The following is a 23,167-nucleotide window of genomic DNA, read 5'->3' as shown; positions in this document are numbered from 1 at the left end:
GTGTTGTGGACAGTGAGGAAGATTTTCAAAGATTGCAGAGGGATCTGGGCCAGAAAATGGCAGATGGAATTTAATGGAGACAAGTGTGAGGTGTGGCATTTTGGAAGTCATAACTAAGGTAGGATGTGCATAGTAAGTGGTAGGGAGCTGAGAAGTGCAGGTGAACAAAGTGATCTGAAAGTGGAGTCACATGTAGACAGGGTTGTAAAGAAAGCTTTTGGTATCTTGGCCTTCATAAATTAAAGTATTGAGTACAGGAGTTGGGATGTTATGGTGAGGTTTTATAAGACATTGGTGAGGCCAAATTTGGAGTATTGTGTGCATTTCTGGTCACAAAGGTACAGGAAGGATATCGGTAAGATCGCAAGAGTGCAGAGAATATTTACTAAGATGTTGCCAGGTCTTCAGGAGTTAAGTTACAGGGAAAGATTAAACAGGTTGGGACTTTAAGGAATATAGAATGTAGAAGAATGAGGGGAGATTTGATAGATGTTTACAAAATTATGAGGGGTATAAACAGAGTAAATGCGAGTAGGCTCTTTCCACTTGATTGTGAGAGATAAATATGAGAGGACATGGCTTTAATGTGAAAGATTTAGGGGGAACATTCAGGGGAACTTCTTCACTCAGAGAGTGGTGGGAGTTTGGAATGAGCTGCTATATGATGTGGTAAATGCAGGTTTATTCTTAAGTTTTAAGAATAAATTGGATAGATACATGGATGGGAGAGGTCTGGATGGTTATGGAATGGTTGCAGGTCAGTGGGACTAGAGGAATGATGTTTTGGCACAGACTAGAAGGATGGAATGGCCTCTTTTCTGTGCTGTAGTTTTCTATGGTTTCTACACCGATTTTCAAATGCATTTTTTCACTCATTCCTTGAGGAAGAGCTGAGGTCTGAAACATTAGTTATATATCTTTACCTCCTACAAGACCTGCTGAGTACCTCCATCATTTCTGTGTTTTGACTACAGTCACAGAGTCTGCAGACTTTCAGGTTTCACTTTAAATGTATGGCTGCCCTTCCATCATCAGTATTTAAATCCTTGCACTTCTTATTCAACAACCCATTAGGATTACCATTACAAGGTGAACTGCACCAGTTAAGGAAGACAGTTAAGCATTACATTATCAGTGGTATTTAGTGGCATATGGTTTTCCAGTTGCATTTACAACCCATAATTGAAGGCTGAGGGAGCTACTAATTGAATGATACCTATCGCTAAGATTCTATCAATTTAAATTTCAGTGACTAATTCAATTGGTAGACCTTGGAACTGATTGCATTGTGCTGCATTCCTCCCTTCTGTACTTAAAGGTTTCAGTGAAACTTCTGCATTACTTCATTTCTCAGGAAAGGGCTCCAGCTTTACCTTTACTGAGCAGTAACAGCAATAAGGCATTTGTTTACAATTTTTAATATGCTAGAACAAAAACACTTTTGTGTATTGCCTCAGTAAAATTGACTTCTTGTATGGACAATCTTGAAGCAGAGATGAAACTGAGAACTTAGGTCTAGCGCCTGAACTAAACCTAAGTACTGAAAACAAAATCTATTTTATTCAAATGTATCTTGAAATACCTGTATTAAGTTTCCTGTAGGTGTGATAGCTTAATGTGTTTGGTTTGATAAGTTATATAGTTTAACGATATGAGTTGATTGAGTGCTTGCAATATTTGAAACTAATTTAAATGATCTTATTCTTGGGGGAAAGTGAAGAAGTTCCTTCTATTGTTCCCTGGAGGAATATGAACATTATATTTGGCATTTGAGAAATAGAAGAAATGTATTGGACTCATTTGTGTCTCCTTTCATACAAAGAAATTACGAGGGATGAAGGTTAATTTACGTTTAAGCAAGGTTACTTTAAAATAATCTGCTTACTGAAAGATTATCTGGCTCTGCTCGTAACATTCATACTTTTGAGTGGCAAGTTTGTGAGTTCAAGCCTCACTCCAGAAAATGAGAATCTACATGATCTCTCCGGTGATTATTATAAGATCCATGCACAATTCCATTAGGTGCAAGTAGACATATCGGCATTATTTCTGCTATCTTTATCTCTCATCCAACATCTAACCTTTATTGTCAGAGTACATACCTGTCATCACATGCCACCCTGAGATTCTTTTCAACCTCTAATAAATTAAAATTATTTCTTCTTTTGATAACCAATTCTATATATGCATTGGTGACTTCATTTCACATAATTATTACTCAGAAGTGAGGCCCACCTTGTAGACTGTGGAGCACTTTGTTATATCCTGAGGTGGTGAAAACTGTGATGATAATACAAATTTTCCTTTCAGGGTATGGTTCAGGTCAGCCATTTTCAACCTTTTTTTGGCCGTGGTCTCCCCAGGACTCTGCTCAAAGTTCACAGTCCCCTTCCCTGTGAAGCAGACAAGTTTAGTAGGTTTTTTTCTGTACTTCTGCTGATTACATAAAAAGCATTAAAAAAATTTACTGCTTCAGTCCGTGGCTCCCATTGAGAATGCCTGATCTTGTGTATCACGAAACAATTTACCGGTATATCAAGGTCTTTCTAGCAAATTGTGCATACATCACAAACCTGATTTTTAAAAATTCATTAAAATAAATGGAAGAAAATTATGTTGTAGCAATATGATTTATTGGAAGTCATCCCTCGTGACTGTAGGTTTTGCTGGCAATGCTGGATTATGGAATCTGTCCTTGTGTTGAAATGATATTGGATTGTAAAGCACTATTTATAGGTACTGATTTGAGGCTGGAGCAATGCCAAGATCCCTGCTGGTTTCTCTTCAACTGAGGTGGAACCACTTTCCATTCAAGCAAATTGTCATCTATTCTTTTATAAAATGAGTTGACAATTCCTTATAATTAGAGCTATTTTAATTTTAGAAAGCTGGTTTATGGCTTCTCACAAATTTTGTCTATTTATTTATTGTCACTCAGGTCAATGTTCATGATGAAATGGCATCCAGTTGTGCAGACTATAGTTTTCTGCTCTGTAAAACTGGAACCACAGAGAAAAATGTCAATTAGATTACTCAGAGTGATTTGAATTATGGTTCAATTAAGGTTAGCATCGGATCTGTAGGTTGCCCTATTAAATGAATGGATTTATAGAAAAAAGAATTGATAAGGTTAGTGTGCCGAGCTCATTATAAAATGATGTCAGCAAAACTAGAAGTGTACTGCAGTGGTCATAGAACGAGATTTGCAACACAGCAGCTTTGTGATCAAGATCATTTATGGTTCCTTTTAGAATTAAATTCAATATAGCAGGTCAATTGTGGATTGCTATTCAAAAGTACAATAAAATTTGCTATTGTTGTAAACTAAAGCTGAGACAATTTACTGAATCGCCTCAAAATAGCAACAGGAAAATACAGATGAGTGATAAATTTACTAAAATAAACACAGCAGAATGTATGCTGATCTTTAATGTGGATACACCATTATCTTCCCAAATATCTCTAAGTGAAACCGGAATATCCCCCCAGTGAACATTTAAACACTAGGGTCAAGGCATAAAGAACATTCAATGAAGCTGAGGAGCAGATAGACCAGAATCTTACTAAACAATGGGATAGGGTCCAAGGGTTAAATGGCCTAGACTTGTTTTTGCGGGGCAATAATTACAGGCAAAGATTTCTGTTATTCCCGAACCACAGTGTTACAACAAGGAGTAATGCCTTGTAGCCCCCACAGGTCTCTGCAGACTGTCAACCCTATAATCCCCATTTACGTGAATCCCATTGTTTTATTCTCCCCACATTCTTCTCGATTGCAGATTCTATCAATCCCCTATACATTAGGAACAATTCACTGACCAAGCTGCACATCTTTGGAATGGAGGAAGAAGCCAGAGAGTACCAAAGAGGGAGAATATGCAAATTCCACATGGACAGCGCGAGCTCAATCCTAGTTTCCAGCACAGTGAGGCAGTGCTCTTTCAAATCTGGAGAGAAATTTTCTCTTTCAGCTTTGTCTCATTGGAATTCAAGTGACAGAAACCAAATCTTTCAACTGTTACGAGCCCAGAGGACCCCAAAACCCAGCAGTAATAGATATTCACCAAGACAAATGGTTACTTAAACAAAAGTTGCTTTTAATTATCTTTAAACATGAAAACAGAATCAAACTTTAACTTAACTAACCTAACTTAACCCTCCTCTAATTCTAAGCGCACTTGTATGTAATGTGTGTTTAAGTTCAGAAAAGTTATTTGGTTCACAGTCCAATCTCACTTCTCATTCCTCCAAGTTCACTGGTTGCAGGCAATTCTTATACTGTGCACAGAATATTAACATTTATAAAGCTCACCAGGCTTTGGTGCTTAAAAGGGAAATGGTTACCGCTCAGGAAGGTTCTTGTTGGTTTTCAGAGAGAGATTTGTTGTTCCAGGACCTCAACAACTGATGTACTTCCATAGCCATTTCAATGTCTTGCAGACGAAACTTGCCCCTTCAGGGTTCTCCAGATGATAACCTCTTTCTTTCAGGTCACCACAGAGTTCCTTTTTGTTTCTCACACTCCAAGTTAAACATTAGACAGCCACTCCTCTCCTCTTGCATGAACCACAAGGGCTTTGACCAGGCCGTCTTCCAAATGGGGCTTTCCACAAGCTTGCCAGCTTGTCCTGTTCCAGTCCCAGCTGCTTCTGCTAGCTGTAACACTGTAGAAGTGATCTGTGTGTGTGTGTGTGTGTGTGTGTGTGTGTGTGTGTGTGTGGGTGTGTGTGTGTCTCTCTCTCTCTCTCTCTTTCTGATATAAAGCCTGTTTGACTCTCTCTGCTTGCAAAGCCACATGACCCTCTTAGAACATCTCCAGACAATCTGCAGCTCCAACAAGATCTTTCATCTGTTGCCTTTTGTAAACAACAATCCATCAGTGAAGTTTCTTGAGGACTCTCCAAAGCTCTTGCTAAAGCTGTGGAGCCGATGTGTCTAGTATTAGCAGAGGTCCAGTATTTCAAATAAGATCTGTTTTAAAGTGATTGTATGTAACCTACTCTAACAAACCTTTTCCAATTTATCTCCCAAAAACCTATCTATATACTCTGTCACACAACATTTTTAAGATAATTTTTGATTCTTGCTAGTCAGTTGGTTGAATCCTATTTCATGAAGACAGGAATATGGAGTTGGGGTTATAATCAGGACATCCTTAATCTGAATGGAGATTGAGTGCTCTATACTTGCACCTAATGGAAAGGTCTCTCACTTCAGAAAATACATAGTGTATGAAACTCCACCAGCTGGATGTTTTGTGAATGACAACTCTGTGGTGCTTGTGATGAGTTTCAGCAATCTTAAGAATGGATGGTTTCATTCTCTTGATGGAGATTTCACTCCTGTGGAATGTGGCTTATTACTTGACAACTCAAGTTTGGATGATGACCAGGTCCTGGTAGACTGCATTATCTTAAGAAGTACAAATGAAACTGAAAACAGCATTGGCATTGCGTGGAAAGGTATGGGACAGGATTACTCCTCGATTTTCTTAAAATCTTTGAACAAGCAGCTGTCGGAAGATGCTTTTCTGATCGCTTGTGTTTGTTGAGAGCTATTTCCCCTGTTATGTGAAAATTCAACCAATGGAAACATTATCCTTCATTCCATTTACTCCAGTCAAGGGTGGCTGCAGTATATTAACCAATAAACTCAGCTATGCACACTTTGATATTGTGACAGATTATAGTGACCAACACACTAACAAAGCCTGCCCCATTTATCTCCCCAAAATATATCTATATTCTCTCATACCTCCGATCCATTTCTCTGCAGCAACTATATTACATTGTGATGCAACCAGCAGGATGCTCTTGATAGAGCTCCTGTTGAAGGTTGACATAATGACAGCCAGTTGCCTCGCCATTTATCTTAGTCTTCTCAGGAAGTGCAGTTACTGTTGTGCCTTCCTGACGAGTGAGGTGATGTGTGTCCATGATAGGTCATTAGTTAATTGAACACCAAGGAACTTTGTGCTCTCCACTCTCTCTACTAAATAGTTATGGATGTGTAGTGGAGGGTGGTCATTTCAGGTCCACCTGAAGTCCATGATCATCTCCTTCATCTTGTCCATGTTGAGTCTCTGGATGTTACCCTCACATTATGGTGTGCCAGTGCTCAGTGTGATGGTGCTCAACGTTCTGCTACCCACCTGGACAGACTGTGGTTTTTTGGTTAGGAAGTTCAGAATCCAGTAACAAAGATGGGCAGCACAGTTGGCTTAGCGGTTAGGGCAACGCCTTTATAGCGCCAGTGATTGAGACTAAGGCATTTATATATTCTCCCTGTGTCTGTGTAGGATTTCCCTGGGGGCTCCGGTTTCCTCCCACCATTCAAAACGTACTGGGGGTGTAGGTTAATTGGGTGTAAATTGGACAGCACACACTTGTGGGCTGAAATGGCCTGCTACCATGCTGGATGTCTAAATTTAAGAAAAAAATAAAATTTAAGAAGGGTGTTTAGTCCCAGTGAGCACAGCTACTCCACCAACTTCTGGGGAATGATTGTATTAAGTGCAGAGCTGAAGATGATGAACAACAGCCTGGTGTATGAGATGCTGTTCTCCAGGTGAGTCAGGATAGAGTGAAGGAGCTTTGTCTGTCACAAATTGAAATGGGCCCAGTGTCTTTGGGAGGTGTAATTTGATGTGTTCTATCACCAGACGATCGAAGCATTTCCTAATGGTGGAGATCAGTGCCACGGGTGGTAGTCATTGAGACCTCTAATTTCCACCCTCTTGGGTACCAAGGTGATGGTAATTGTCTTGAACCCTGCAGAGAAAATGGACTTCTGCAGTGAGGAGTTGAAGATGTCTGTGAAGACATTCATCATTGGTGTGTACAATGGTTCAGTGTCCAACCATGTACATTGTCTGGTCCCACTGCCTTATGTGGGTTCGCCTTGGATAGGGTTCTTCTCACCTTGGCCATGGCTATTCAGGGGGCCCATTCATCAGGTGTACATGGAGCAGTAAGGCAAATTCTTGCTTTTCTTGAGGTTTCTGTGTATACTTGACCATTCCACTCACGGATAATAGATTGATTTTAAAAAAAATATATTTTTATTAAAATGCCTGTTTTAATTTTTTTAACAGTCAATGTATAACCAGATTTGGAATCCTGGCAACTGAAGGAAAGAGAGAGGACTTGCATCGACAAGGTGAACAACAAGGGACAGGAAGCAGAAGTGCTTTCAGAAGCCTCGAAAGCTTCCATGAAACATCACTGAGCAATGTTTGTTGGCACTGTCAGAATTGTCCGAACATCCGACTTTAGCAAAAAAACCCTCCAAGCTGCAAATACCTGCTCCCACTCATTCCAATTATGACTGGTCGTAATCATCACCACTGCCCTTCACCATCAATTACTTCCCTTATCACCAACATCTGCCCACTCTGACTCACTTTTAATAGTTCTGTCATGACATGCGATATTTTCTATCCTAAATTCCACTGAAGATATTTGATAGCTTGGATCGGGTCCATCAGGTAGAGACAGCAGATTTCATCCCTTGAAGGACATCCGTGAACTAGAGATTTTAGGATGAAAATCCAATAGATTCATGGATAGTGACACTTGATTTACAATGCCAGGTCTATTTATTGATATTTGATATCTCCAACACACATTCTGATGTTTATCTGCTCCTTTGGTGAACCCTCGTAGATTCCCTGGCCAATCAGTATCCATCTTGTTTTCTTCACAAGTAAATACTCTCAAATTACCTGAAAGTCGACTCCTCTCTCCCATCCTGATTTTAATCCTGCAAGCTCAAGCAAAATTGTCTCATGCTTGTAGTGAAACTCATCCTGACTTTGGTTGCCATGACACAAATGTACCCTTGATGTCTGTTCTGTAATATCAGATCATCCACTCTTACAACAGCAGCTCCACTTCTCACTGCAGAGCCCACACCTGTACACCTCAGTCCAAGGATATGGTTTTGAACAAAATTGCACATTCTAGACCTTCATTGATGCGTGTTTGTATTTTCAGAGACTGTATCTGATTTGATAAATTATTCATGATCTTTTCATTGAACATAAATTTTGAATCATTAACTCACCCTTTCTCACACAAACTTGTCACATTTTTATTCCCTATATGCAAGACCAAGTTGCTCCATACATTAGCAGCAAACTGAGCAAAATCGTGGATTGAAATGTAGATAGAAAATGGAAACAAAATTTGTCTTGTATATTTCTGGGAATCTCATTACATTTTTTTTATATACAAAATGTTTCAATTCTTGGTAACTTCTTAAAAATCACTTTGAAAATCTACTTAAATCCTAATGCAAGCAAAATCAGTTTTAAAAAAAAACTTTCTTCCTTTCACAGATTAAGTAGTTGCCTGTTTTTGATTGATTCATGTATTTCCAGTTAATTACCAAGACCACCATTGCTTCATTAATGGTAAGCTTCATTATTCATTATGTTCAGTGGTAACTGTTTACCTGTTAGTTTGAAACCTGTTACCCTGTTTGTCGTCACTTGATTTCTGCTTTTGTCAGTTGAAACAGGTTTGCCATTGTTTAATTCCATAAATTTTAAAAGCATATGCTTTTCTAAATGTCTTTTCTTTGTCGGTGAGCTCTGTGTAAAGTATTGGGATGATAAATGGCAATGATTATACCGTATTGGAAAATGAATTGCTCTGCTTTTCCATAAAGGCATACTCTTAATATAAACAAGATGTATGAAAACAATGGCATGAATGCACATTAAATTGAACATGTTGGGTTATACAATATGTTTCCACTGAGATTTATTTGTGGTATCAGAAACATTAAACCAAAAGTTAGAGAAAACAGCACGTATTTTGGAAATATTGGGCATAATAGCTGTTTTGGGTATGTTATAATGCAATTGCACTCATTTGAAGAGTCATAGACTTTTAATTGGAAGTCCCACACTTTGAGACATAAGGTTGGACACCTCCTGGGATGATTCAGTGTATTTGACATTTACCCAGTGCCAATCATACGTGATAGAAAATCATCAAGTGTAATGCTGTGCTTATCAGCAGAAATCGGATTACAGTTGTGTAAACTACAGCTCCCGGTTTAACAAGAAGAAAATTCTGCAGAGGCAAGCTATAAATTAAAGGGTCATGCCATGACTTGCACCTGAATTTAAAATATTTTACAAAATTTGTTGCATAATTGAATGAGAGGTGGCATGGTTAGTGTAGCAGTTAGCGCAATTCTGTTACAGTCCCAGCAACTGGGACTGGGATTTGAATCCGGCACTGTCTGTAAGGAGCTTTATATTCTCCCTGTGTTTGCATGGGTTTCCTCCAGGTGCTCTGGTTTCTTCTCATCCTTCAAAACATACTGGGGGTTCTAGTTGAATTGGGAGTAATTGGGCAGCATGGGCTCATGGGCCGAAAGGGCCTGTTACCATGTTTTATGTCTGAATTTTAAAATAAATCTCACAGTGCTTATCTTGCACCTTCAAAACATTCACAAAACAGATATTCCATGACTTCTGCCTATGTAACTGGACCACGCACTAATCTGCAAGGACAATCATGAGGAGGAGGTTGGGGCTGTGGCCATTCACAATTGAAGGTCACGTTTCACCTTTTGATATGCTTGCCCCACTATTTTCACAGTTGCTCTGGCTGCTATGGAGACTGGTATAATTAGGTTCTAACTCTGGTCTGTGAAATTGTGAGCTCCATCAGGATTAACATGTGTCATATTTTAATGATGGACCACCTCAATGATTAAAGAAAAATGTGTTTTTTGAATTTTACAGTTCCTTTTGGAGGACTCCTGAATAGCAATTTGATAATCATTTACCAAAGTATTGAAGTTGAAATCTAATTTCTGGGCAAAAAGCTGAGGATTGATCAAGCACAATTGATCAAGCAAATAATTATTGTAATTATGTTTGACAATTTTTTTTCCATTATGAAGCATTTCATGATTAGAGGGACTGCCTGTTATTGTTTTAATACTAATACTGAAATGTTATATAATTTTTAACATTTATTCTGCCCAGGAATAGATCTTCCAGAACATTGAGTTCATTTTGCTATTCAATTAGGTCATGAATTATTTGTGATTCTATGTCTCATGTCTGCCTTCTTATCCCTCAGTACCATTGGTTCTTTAAAATTAACCAATCTATGGCTTAAAATTAACAAAATGTGAGAGATAGTTTAAAATTAGTTCAATTTTTTTTGTGCTCAGTGTTTTCTTATTTAATTCCAGAAAGGCCTGGTTCCAATATAAAGTGGAAGCAGATCCTTTGGCCCAACTTGCCCATGTCAACCAAAATGTTCCACCCACACAAGTCCACCCTGCCTACCTTTGACCCATTTCTATCTATCGTATCCATATGTTCATCCAAATTATTCTTAAACATTGCAATAGTACCTGCCTCAACCACTTTCTGCAGTAGCTGGTTCCATATACTCATCACCTTTTTTTAAAACAAGTAAAGGAACCTAATGGATAACTATTCAATCTCTTCCTCTCCACTTAATCCTGTGTCCTGTGGTTACTGATTCCCCTACTCTGGGCAAAAGATTCTGTGTGTTCATCTGATTTATTCCTCTCATGATTCTGTACACCTCCATAAGATCACCCCTTCTGCACTCCAAGGAAGTAAGCCCTAACCTGCTCAACCTCTCCCGAAAGTTCAGGTCCCATAGTCCTGGCTACATCCTCATAAATCTTCTCTGTTCCCTTTCTTGTTTGACATCTTTCCTGTAATATAGTGACCAAACTGAACATAATACTCCAAATGGGGCCTCACCAACTGCAACTCCAACTCATGAAAGCCAATGAGCTGAAATCCTTTTTGACCACTTTATCTACCTGTGACATCACTTTTAAGGTACAACATAGCTCTACTCCTCTATTCCTCTGCTTCTCGGATCACCATTCACTGTGTAAGTCCTACCCAAGTTAGACATCCCAAGATCTAACACCTCACATTTCTCTGTACTAAATTCCATCAACCATTTCTTTGCACACCTGTCTAACTAATCATGATCTTGCTGCAATTTTTGGCAACTGTCTTCACCATCTACAATACCAAACGTTCATTGTCCTCAGCAAACTTGCTAATCTTGCCATATACGTTTTCATTTAAATTATTGATATGAATAGTAAACAATGGCTCAGCACTGAACCATGTCACATGGCACTAGTTTCAGGTCTCCAGATGAAAAATAACCTTTCACCATCACCTTCTGCATTCTTCCATGAAGCCAATTTTCTATCCATTCTGCTATAGAATCTAACCTCCAAGAGCAGTATATGACATGGAACTTCCTGAATGCCTTGCTCAAATCCATATTTATAACATTTGCATCTCTGCCCTTGTCAATCTTTTTTGTGTCACATCTTAAAAAAAAACTCAATCAGATTTGTGAGACATGACCTCCCACCAACAAAACCATGCTGGCAATCTTTGATCAGCTCTTGTCCATCCAAATGCATTTATATCTTCTCCCTCAGAATACTCTCAAGTAATTTACTGACCACAAATGGTGGGCTTACTGTCCAGTAGTTCCTGGGCTTTCCTTGCAGCCCTTGAATAGAGGAACAACGTTTGCCATCCTCCAGTCACCTGTACTTAATAACAACACAAATTTCAGCCAAGGCAACTGCAATTTCCACATTGTCTGATCAGGTGCAGGAGATTTGTCTGTCTTTATATGCATCAAAAGCTTCAGCATCTCCTCAACCATAACACTAACTGTTCTCCAGACACTGCCATTGAACATCCCATGTTCTTTAGTCCTCATGTTTTTCTCTTCAGTAACAACAGAAGTACTCCTCGAAGACCTTGCCCATATTACTGGAGTTCCACACAGAGTTGTCGGCAATGATTTTTGAGAGGTTCCATTTTTTTACCTCTGGTTATCCTTTTTCTCTTTTTGTATTTATAAGATCCCTCGGGATTATCCTTAATATTATCTACCAGAGACATTTCCTATCTCCTATGCGTCCTCGATTTCCTTTTCCATCTTGCTCCTAAAACTTTATTTGAAAATTCGCACTGTTGTTTTCATGTCCTGCACAATTTTGCCTATCCCTTACTCTATGATCTCTTTGACCTCTCTAACACCTGCAGTCTGTAACTCAATCTTATTAATCATCCTTGAATTTATTTGTTCCACCAATGCTGGCTAAGCCTTCAACTACCAAGAGGTTATCCTTTAGAATTCTATCCTTTGCAGTAAAAGTCAATAATCTGTTATCTGACCATTTAGTCGTCCCAGTAACAAACAATGTAAATGTATTGGATATTTCATGAATATCAAAGGGAAGAGCTGATCACTAAATGAACAATGAAAGTGAGTGAATCATTTTGTTGCAAACCATTAATCCATTGAAATTAAACTGCATAAAACTGCCTTGAATATGCTCCTGTGAATGAAGGACAAACTTAATTAACTATATTGGAACCTTCAGAGCAGAGCTATGAGTGTTTGCACACACCTCCTGTACCATGAAAGTAGCCAGTTTCCCATAGGCTTTTTAAAAAATGTTATTAATCTTAATTCCTTTGGATTTTCCAAATTCTCTGTTTACAATTGCTCTTTTTGCCTTCGGTAAAACAAAATGTAGGATAAACCTGCAAGAAAAAGAGACCCCAATTGGCCCTTTTCAGACATGGTATATTCTCATGAAAGCTGTCTGTGGTTTCTCCTACCTTTGGAACTTTGAAATTGGTGACTTTTGGAAGCAATAGCTTCCTCCAAAGTCTTTTCCATCTTTTTGGTGACAAGTTTGTTGTTCCTTAAAGTTGCCTGGATCATCTTCCCCAGAGCTCTCACGCAATTCATCCTACAAGTAAATAGAAAAGAAAGACATTTGAAAAAAAGTCTGAAGTAATTATGACAATAAAAATTTTGGGCACAGAGAGGGGATAAAGATTTGAAAACAGTGGTCGATGCCTGAAATGCAGGACAAAGTGAGGTGGCAGAAACGATATGACAGCAACATTTAAGTGGGATTTGGAAAGATATGAACAACCGGGAATAAAGGGATATGGACCGTGTACAGGCAGATAGGATTAGTTCAGTTGACATCTTGATCAAGGATGCAGTGCTAATATTTTAGGTGCCGGAGCTCAACAAAAATGGCGGCAAGGAGGTCTCGCAAGACCTGGGCTTGGTGGCCGCCATGTTATATTTGGCATTGTATAGTAGAGAGTGAATGGTAGGACGAGGAAAGAGGATGACCAGTTGTGGAAGAAACAGGCTCCTTGCATATCCAGAAAAGCACTCAGTGACGGGGGGTGGTGGGCACCTGGAGTCGTGCCAGAGTGGCCCCATGACGTGCTGGAATGGTGCTTCATTGAGCTCCAGCAGCACTGTACCCTGATCATGATTGGTGCTGGCATTTTGGGATTTGCATTCAACCCTGACCTTGCATCCCATTCTTGAAGAATTTGCCTTCTCCATGATTGTAAATGTTTACCCAGGTTTAAAGATGATCATTTGAGATTCATTAAGTGAACCCACATAGGTTGAAAGCTGCTGGTGACTGTGGTCAAAGGACTCACACCAGACTGTGGACTGCTGGAGAATTGTTTGAGACTGGCTGAAGGGATACCAAGTATGGAACCGTGATGAGAGAGGGTGCTGAGGGTGCTGAAGGCTTCCTGATTGTGTCAGTGATTTGGATCTGGAGATTGGGTTGCTGATGGTTTGCATTGGAGTCTGCATGGCTACAGAGACTGCAGGAGTGCTGGAAGGACTTTTTTTTTGCTTCTCTTTCGCTGATTGTAAGGGGTCCCTGACAATTTCTGCTGATGGCAAATCTGTCTGCCTTATAGCAGACTAAAGCCAGTTTTGTGTAATATTACACCAGTTTTATTACTTGATAATAAAGGAATCTTAAGTTGCTTGTGCCCTCTCAGTAATGCTTCCAGTTGGAACAGTTTGTGTAACTCAGATTTAGATCAAAAACAAGGATGCAGCAATTGTCTAACTTTCTGTAGTCATCCAGTGGGAATGGAGAGAATTTAAATTTAATTTGTATTTTTCCATCCTTTATTGGTTCAAAATTATACCTGGCTATCTTGTATATTAAAAGATTTAAAAAATGACCTGATTATAAAGATTATTAAAACATTATTCTGTCTACAGCTTTAGATGTTATGAAGAATTACTTAGAGAAGTAGGCTCTTTTTTACATTCAACTTGGTTATGTGAGATGATGAAACCCTTTTGGAATAGATTTAAGGAACTTTCTATTTTTAAATTGAAACTTCCACTAGATCCTTCAGTATTTTTGTTGGGTAATATTAAAAGATTGAATTTTGAATAAAAATTAAATAAATTTCAAATTACTTTTTTGAGATTGCTTTTAGTTGTCGCGAGAAAATGTTTGGCAATTACTTGGAAAAATGATACTGATTTGAGTATTCAGAGATGGCAGATGGAGATGAGATCTTGTATTCCATTGGAAAAGATAACACATAATTTATGAAATTATTACTCCTTTTTTGCTAAAACTTGAAGCCCGTATTTGGACTACATGGGGTTGAATTATTAAATCCCCTTTTCGCAAGTTAGTGGTGTTGCTTCGAACCGTGGTAGTTAATTGATGAAATTTATGTTGTGTGATCTCTTCTTTCTTTCTTTGTTTGTTTCTTTCTTGGGGTAGATTAGAGGGGGTAGATAGGGGTGGGTGGGTTAGGGTAAGGGGGTGGGGAGTTGTAAAAAATATTGTATGTATTTTGTTTTTCTAAGTTGTATCCATTATTGTGTGTTTAACCATGATTTAATAAATAAAATTTTCAACAGAAAAAGAATTACTATTGCTATGGTTGATTTTAAAAATCAGAATATTCATTATGTTCACAAGACCTCCCTTCACACACAATGGAAGGACAACTGTTAACCCTTTTATATAAAGCATAAATATTCCCACATCACATGAATTGCAGTAATCCATCAACTTGTATGAAAGAGGGGTAAGAGGAGAACACTTCGGTGTTCAACTCTGCTCCACCATTCATCATAGTGGCTGATCTTTGAACTGAAAGCCATATCCCTGCATCGCTTCATTTTTGTTTAATATCCAGAAATGTATCTATCTCTGTTTAAATGAACTCAATGCCTGAACCTTAACAAACCTCCTGACTATGGATTTTCCATTGATTCACCATTCTCTGCATGGAAATTTCATCTCAACTCACTCCTAAATGACCTATCTCTTATTCTAAGATTGTAAACCCTATAACTGCAACCTTATTTCTTTGAGACATTGATAGCCATGCTTTTGCAGGAAACTTTGAAACTTCGTGCCACTTTCTCCACTTTGCTGAAGGTTACTGATGTCTGGTTAAGGGAAAAAAAGGTTCAGATGGTTTGTCCACACTGCATTCAAAAATAGTTCAATGAACAAATTTGGCTTGGCTTCGCGGACGAAGATTTATGGAGGGGTATGTCCACGTCTGCTGCAGGCTTGTTGGTGACTGACAAGTCCGATGCGGGACAGACAGGCATGGTTGCAGCGGTTGCAAGGGAAAATTGGTGGGTTGGGGTTGGGTGTTGGGTTTTTCCTTCTTCGTCTTTTGTCAGAGAGGTGGGCTCTGCGGTCTTCTTCAAAGGAGGTTGCTGCCCGCCGAACTGAGGCGCCAAGATGCACGGTTGGAGGTGATATCGGCCCACTGGCGGTGGTCAATGTGGCAGGCACCAAGAGATTTCTTTAAGCAGTCCTTGTACCTCTTCTTTGGTGCACCTCTGTCTCGGTGGCCAGTAGAGAGCTCGCCATATTAAAGATGTTAAAAATAATGTTTTCATAAATGAGGTTGGAATATTTGTGCTTTCATCTAAATGGCTCCTCCTACTTTTCCAAGAGTCAGTCCCAGAGCACTCAGCTTTGCTGTTATCTGACGAAAGGCCCTCAACCCTTCCATTACTTATCCAGTCTGCTCCCAAAGCCCAGGAAAACCTTGGCCACATGCAATCTCACTAATTAATCTTTTTTCCCCTGGACAAATGTGAGCAAACAAACCTAGGGCATTTGTTCATCTGACCAAATGATGGATGGATAAAATAAATATACATATGGAGGAAAAGACATCAGAAAACTTCCATCTATCTGGCAGTCACCAACGATTACCTGAGTTTTAGGTAATACACTACTGTCAGATACTTGTTGGCTACTGGAGATCATTGCAGAAGTAAATTAACGTATTGTCCATGGTAACTAATCTATTTAACAATAACATATTTAAGACCTCTTTGATCAACATTATCTTTGATATGAAGTACACTGTTTGACCTTATGGTCTATATGGTTGTGTGAGGGGGAAAAAATGCCAAGAACTTAAAAGGAAAAGGAGATACATCCTGCTAAAGTTAACACCATCTTTATGATCTAGATTGGCTAAATATCTTCTTGAAGCAAATAATACCATTCTGGAAATTGCTTTCTGTTTTCATAGGCCTTGCAGAGATGGTTATCTCCAATCAATGCAGCCTGTCTGACAGAGAACCAATGATGTGAGTGGTGGGTGAATTGTGTTGGCAGCAATTTTGATCTAAGTGCCTACCACAAATCCCTACATTTCCTGTAAAGTCACAAGTCATTCATGATTTATATTGCATTCCCATCACTAGTTATTATTTTCATTGCTGTTGACTTGAACATGGGACTTAAATTGCTGTCACATTTTCCCTGTCAATATGACAATAATATTGTTCTATATAAGTACCAAACTGTTTGTAAAGTATCTGGTTGCAAATTGTAGCCTATCCTGTGGTTCCGATCACATGATTTCGGTACATTCAGTCTTCCAAGCTTGAATTGAGAAGAATGGGACAGTACATTCTAGAATTGTTGTAACTTTAGGGCCGGAAACATTTTTTAAATAATTCTTTATTCTGTGAACTTCAGAAGTAAATTTCTGTTCTTGTCTCGTTAACTTTGTGGCTGAGATCACCATAAAACAAATCTCATGCTCAGATAATTTCCTGTGAGTTTGTAACAAGAGCCGGTCTTTGAATATCCCTTGTTATGTGAAGCTCAAAGTTTACATAGCAATTTCTTAAAAGCAAAAGTGACTGAATTTTGTAACTGCATCAGTCCATCTCAACTGTGTATCTATCTTCAGAAATTCTTCAGCGTTACCTTGTACTTTGATCTGTTTACTGATGGTCTGTGGAATGCAATGCCGTAAATTAAAACTCATTAAAAAATGACACAAAATATGTGTTTTTCCATGGCATCTATCTCAGCAGTTCCCTACTATTTCCCTGTAGCCTATTCTCTCTTTCATGCTGAACAACTTCCACTTACTACCCATCTCCATGAATATTAATTTACAGTTACCAATTAACCCATGACTTTGAGAAGATCGGGACACTTTTGTTCAACCATGTAGTCACAGGGAAAGATGCATGCCTCACACAGGTAGAAATCGATGTCAGAATCAAAATGAGGCAGAACACTATTTGATGCACCATTGAGATTCATCCAATGAATAATTATATTAAAAGAAATGGACTTGTGAGTGGAACTCAAATTCTACTTGTGAACCAGGAATTTCAAACATTTGCAGGACTGTAATGTCACATTCAGAGTAGAATGTTTAAAGTGGCATTCTCCAAGGGGATTTGTCGAGAATTTGGAACTCCCCTCCGAGATATCGTCACACTTTGAGTGCATCATTTGTGGCTACTTGCCAACATAACAAATTGAACAAATTAATAAAATGTGAGATCGTGGGTTATAAACCCATTGATAAATCGAGTGTAATCCTAGATTGATAAAGTTGTTCCTAAGATTTAGTGAACTTTCATTTGATTAAATAGAAAGGTTCATTTTCTTCCCAGAGTGATCCAATCCAGAGTTTCACCTTCTTTTACACTCTCCATCACTCCTGTCCAGATATTCTTCATCCTACAGATTTGTATCATTTTTCTTTTGAGTCTTTTTATGAAACAGATATTTCAAAGTGAATTTCAACATTTTACATTAAGTACCTTTGCAGATATTTTCTTTTCTTTAAAATTTTGTTCTATTATTTATTTATCAACATTCTTCTTTCCTTCAGAAATTTTGGGATATCAGCAGACAAATAACAGGGCAACTGCTGTACAACACAGCAAAATCAAACATTTTAGAGGTGAATTCTGAAAGGATATGAATTAAAAACCAATATATAGATTTTTATGTTTATGTAGATTTTACAAAACTTTCACTTTACATAAATTTAATAGAAACAACAGCTAAACTGCTTTCCTTAGTTTAGTCAGCTCTCAAAGATGACCAAGCTATTAATGTTTCAGAATGATTGCAATATTTGTGGGGGAAATTCCATTATAAATTATTTAAGCTATTTAAAAAGAATATTAAGAAATCTTTAGAAGTATCATAATGTTTTAAGTAGTTTAAAAATCATTTACAATATCTAAAAATGGTAACATGGTCTCTTCTGGCAATTCCCTTTCACTAATCAATGCAGGAGCGCACCAAGTTAAAATACTGTAGAACTCCCCAACATAATGTAGAAATCTTCAATAAATGGTTTAGGACTAAGCAGAAACGTAGAAATCTTGATCTTGAAGGCATTTAAATGGAATATTAGCAGTTACTGTAGCAGTTATGGGCAGCTGTATAGGCCAGATTGTAGGGTGTATTTCTTCTTTGGCTTGGCTTCGCGGACGAAGATTTATGGAGGGGGTAAAAAAGTCCACGTCAGCTGCAGGCTCGTTTGTGGCTGACAAGTCCGATGCGGGACAGGCAGACACGATTGCAGCGGTTGCAGGGGAAAATTGGTTGGTTGGGGTTGGGTGTTGGGTTTTTCCTCCTTTGCCTTTTGTCAGTGAGGTGGGCTCTGCGGTCTTCTTCAAAGGAGGTTGCTGCCCGCCAAACTGTGAGGCGCCAAGATGCACGGTTTGAGGCGTTATCAGCCCACTGGCGGTGGTCGATGTGGCAGGCACCAAGAGATTTCTTTAGGCAGTCCTTGTACCTTTTCTTTGGTGCACCTCTGTCACGGTGGCCAGTGGAGAACTCGCCATATAACACGATCTTGGGAAGGCGATGGTCCTCCATTCTGGAGACGTGACCCATCCATCGCAGCTGGATCTTCAGCAGCGTGGACTCGAGGCAGAGATTAATAGGTATTTGAACAGCCAGGGCATCAAAAGTTATGGAGTGAGGCTGAGTGGGAGAATGGATTAGCTCATGATGGAATGATGGAGCAGACTTGATGGGCCAAATGGCCTACATCTGCTCTTGTATCTTATACAATGCCTTTATTGTCATTTAAGACAACTGTAAAACATTATTGTCATTTAAGACAACTGTAAAACATTTTTAAAAATCTATTAGTTTGAAGTGAAGAATTGCCACACAGTTCATGTCCATATGGGTCTGCAAGCTTTGGCACAATAGTGATAGAGAGTCCAAATGATCTCCTCGCCAACTCCACCATCCACTGTAGGGCCCCACTCTTCTGGGCTGCCAACACATCCACCGCAGAACACATGCAGGTGCACGACGCTGCCGGCTCTGGCACACCTCCGCAAAGCACGCCAAAGTCAATGCAGTATATGGCAGGCACATGCTGGCTACCTGCAGACAACGACCAGGTGAATCGAGCGACGAGTTCCTCTGGGCCCTGCGTGAACTCACATGAGAATGCAACTTCCAGTTGGTGTTGGCCACCCAAAACACAGAGGATAGAATCAGGGATGCTTATGTTGCAGGCGTCAGGTCAGACTATGTGTGCCAGAGGCTACTTGAGCAGAGTAAGTTGGTCTTAAGAGGGGCGATCGACCTCATGAAATTGTTGGAGATTGCCCTCCGTAACATGGAAGCATACTTGGCGAATGGCACAGGGGCTGCCATCTTAGGACTTGGGTTCACAGATCAGCAGCCTGCCACTGCATCTGATGAACAAACCCACTACAGCCGCAGTCTCCCAGGAGAATCCGAAGAGCTACTTTTGTGGTCAACCAAAGCATCCCCAAAAACACTGCCCAGCAAAAGCTACATGCTCGATGTGCAGAAAGAAGGGGCACTACGTGAAGGTATGTCGATCACAGCCATCTTTCAGTCCCAGCACCACTGCACGCGCAGCATGGGAGATGCCATCGGCTTCAGGAACAATCACACTGCGACACGGGGGCCGCCATCTTGGATGCCGGCAACTTCCGGTGATAACCATGCTGCTGCTTTGGCGTTGCCATTATGCTCCCAGACTACAAGTCAACATGGGCCAGATTATGAGCCAACACTAGTCACTGTGGTGCTGGACCAAAACAGTTCACATCAACTCTCCTGGTCTATGGTGGACATCCCAATCAATGATCAGGTGACATGATGCCTTTTTAATAGCGGGAGTACTGAAAGCGTCATCCACCCAGATACGGTGCAATGTTACTCCCTTAAAGAAAAGCCAGTAAGCTATAAAACCACCCTAGCCTCAAAGTCCCACTCAGTCGAGATCTGCAGCTACACCACTGTGATACTGTCTGTGAAGGCCATGACTTGCAGGAACTTTAAACTCTATCATGTCACAGCTCTGTGCACCAGTGGTGCTGGGGTTGGACTTTCAGTACCACCTCAAGAGTGTCTCAAGAGCGTCCCCACCCCCTTCACGGTTGACAACCTGCAGTTCATCAGGATGCCTACTCCCGCCCCCCCCCCCCCCCCACTCTCCGTATCGATCCCCTACCACTATTCGCAAACCTCACTCCCAACTATAAGCCAGTCGCTAAAAAAAAGCAGGTGATACAGTGAAGGAAACAGTGCGTTTATTAAAGTGGAGATCCTGCAACTCTTGAATAAGGGGATCATCAAGCCCAGTACCAGCCCGTGGAGAGCCCAAATGGTGGTCAACCCCGCTGCCCTGACGGCTTCCGCTCATCACCCATGCCTTGAGGGAATCGTGGAGGGAGAGGGATGAGTGGGGAGATGGGTCGCAGGCTTATGGCGCCTTCAGCCGGTCCGTAACCAGCCACTTGCAGCAGCTGGACAGTCAGGTCAGCCAGTGGAGGGCAGCGCTCGGCCGATCATCCTTCCCCTGGAATCGGCGGCTTGGAGCCGGCTACAGTGCATTCAGAAAGGTACGACTCCAGGCATAAGGGCAAAGTACCACCACCTTTACAGATGGGTGTTTTTCCTGCTTGAAAGTGCCTATTGTCTTACTTCAACACTATACCACTGGAATATCTAGGAAGTACATCATGGTAGAAAACATCCAGGGGAATTTATTTAGGCTTTATTTATCTTGTGTCATTGAAATATACAGCCTAAATAAATTAATAAACATGTCTTCTACTAACTTGCCTTTTCATCATTTTGGAGATTAAAGAGGATTTCTTACCTTATAGAATTCTGTGAGTTCCCCATCTATGTTTAGGTACAATTCTTTGGCTATGCTTGCAGGTGGAACCTGGTATGATTCCAGCTTCTTTGTGAATGACATGCTACTGCTATGTTGACATAGGAAAAACTGAAAGTGATTCAAACATAGTTACTGTTGCATTAATACAAGAAAGTCTCCAGACTCTGTGATTGTTGTAAATACACAAAAGAGCCAGAGAAACTCAGCAGGTCCTGCAGCATCCTTGACGAAAGGGGTCAGGCTTGAAATGTTGGTTGTGTATCTTTGCCTCCTCTGGAGATTGTGGGATCGACCGAGTTTCTCCAGCATTGTGTATTTATACTGTTGCATTTATTACTTTTCAATGCAGTAATAATCACAGCTTTGTAGTTAAAACAAAATCCATGACGTTTATTTTCAAAAAGTAAGGAAGTAAAGATATCTTGCTCAAATTATATAGAGCCTTGGTGAGAGAAATGCATAAACAAAGGAAAGACACATTGGAACCAGAAAATGCTTTATAATGATTGCAATGGAAGAACATTGACTAATGCACAACCCTAATCCTCATACTAGATGTAGCTTCACTCCAGTGAGAAAGTGAAATGCCAAAGGCAAACTTCTGCAAAATATAAAATTGTAGTATTGGCCACACACATTTGTTTAAGTTAGTGTATTGTCACATGAATAAAAACTGCAGTGATAGAGGTTGTTTTGTGAGCAGACCAGTAGACATCTCACACATAATACAGAAAAAAGAGTACAATGTGGATGGAATAAAAACAACATAATTTTATGATTTTGAGGTTTATTCAGGAGTTTGATAATGGAAAGAAAGTAATTGTGAGTAAAAATTCAGAAATTAGCCACCGATCTGACAATTGGAGATCAGGGTGAACTTGCAGTGAAACTCCACCAGGGGGTATGAAAACCACCCAGAGGAATTGGAATAGAACGGGCTCTCAGACTGAATTGAACACAAATTGATGACCGACAGTGTGCCAAGGTTGGATTTTCTCAGGAATGCTTCCATGTTGAAATTTTAGCTATCCTCACTCTTTTCCTCTATCCTCTATCTATCCGCATGGTCTTCAACCCAATGGCATGAATATTCAATTTCCTACTTTCAGATAACTTGCATCCCCTCAGTTTGTTTGTCTCTCCTCTGGCCAAGTCAGGTCCTCTTACACACCACATTCTTTCCAAATCCCTGCTCCCACCAGCTCCCAGTTTATTCATCCTCCCCCATCCTGGCTCCATCTCCCTTTTTCACCCACACTGTGACCCCTATCCACTTTAGCTGCTGTTCCTAACTGGTGATCTCTGCCCCTAAATTGTTTAACTAATCATCTTACTTTCAGATGAGATTCTGTAATATTAGAGCCCTTTGTTATCTCCACATCACCTCTCCCCCCCAACCCAGTCTCTGCCACTATTTCTTCTCCTCTCTTCCTCATGTGGTACCATACACCCGTCCTCACCTGAATCAACTTATCACTTGTCAGCTGCTGCCTTACCCTTTTCATCACCTCTTTAAACCAGCTATCTCCCCTTTACACTCTCATCCCAAACTCTTGACCATCTCTTTACTTCCACAGATGCTGCCTGAATTACAGACTTTACCCAGCAGCTCAGTTTTTATTCCATGCTTTCTCATGTTATTTTCTAAAGAAATCAAGGCCGGCTCTCTCTTTAATGCAAGCAAAGTTTATGTTATAGAGTTTTTCTTATTTTCAACTTTTATAAATTTGAAGATGAAATGAATGAGATGTACAAAATGCTGGGAAAATGTTAAGCAACCAGTTTCCTTCTTGGAGAGTTCAGGGGGCAGGAAGCATTGATTTGTTAAACGTT

The 23,167-nt window shown here is 39.9% G+C and overlaps 1 protein-coding gene across 2 annotated transcripts in view; it reads right to left on the bottom strand.

Annotated features, from left to right (window-relative positions):
• The window catches only part of zdhhc7 (zinc finger DHHC-type palmitoyltransferase 7), a 173,150-nt gene that overhangs the window by 76,612 nt on the left and 73,371 nt on the right, over positions 1 to 23,167 (bottom strand). For both annotated transcript variants that reach the window (XM_069902155.1, XM_069902154.1), the window contains one exon: positions 12,674 to 12,807. The gene's annotated coding sequence lies outside the window, so the exon portion shown is untranslated. The remainder of the gene's footprint in view (positions 1 to 12,673; positions 12,808 to 23,167) is intronic.

This window comes from Narcine bancroftii, chromosome 10, assembly GCF_036971445.1.
Source record: "Narcine bancroftii isolate sNarBan1 chromosome 10, sNarBan1.hap1, whole genome shotgun sequence".
NCBI lineage: Eukaryota > Metazoa > Chordata > Chondrichthyes > Torpediniformes > Narcinidae > Narcine > Narcine bancroftii.
This window is presented reverse-complemented; position numbering and strand designations above follow the sequence as displayed.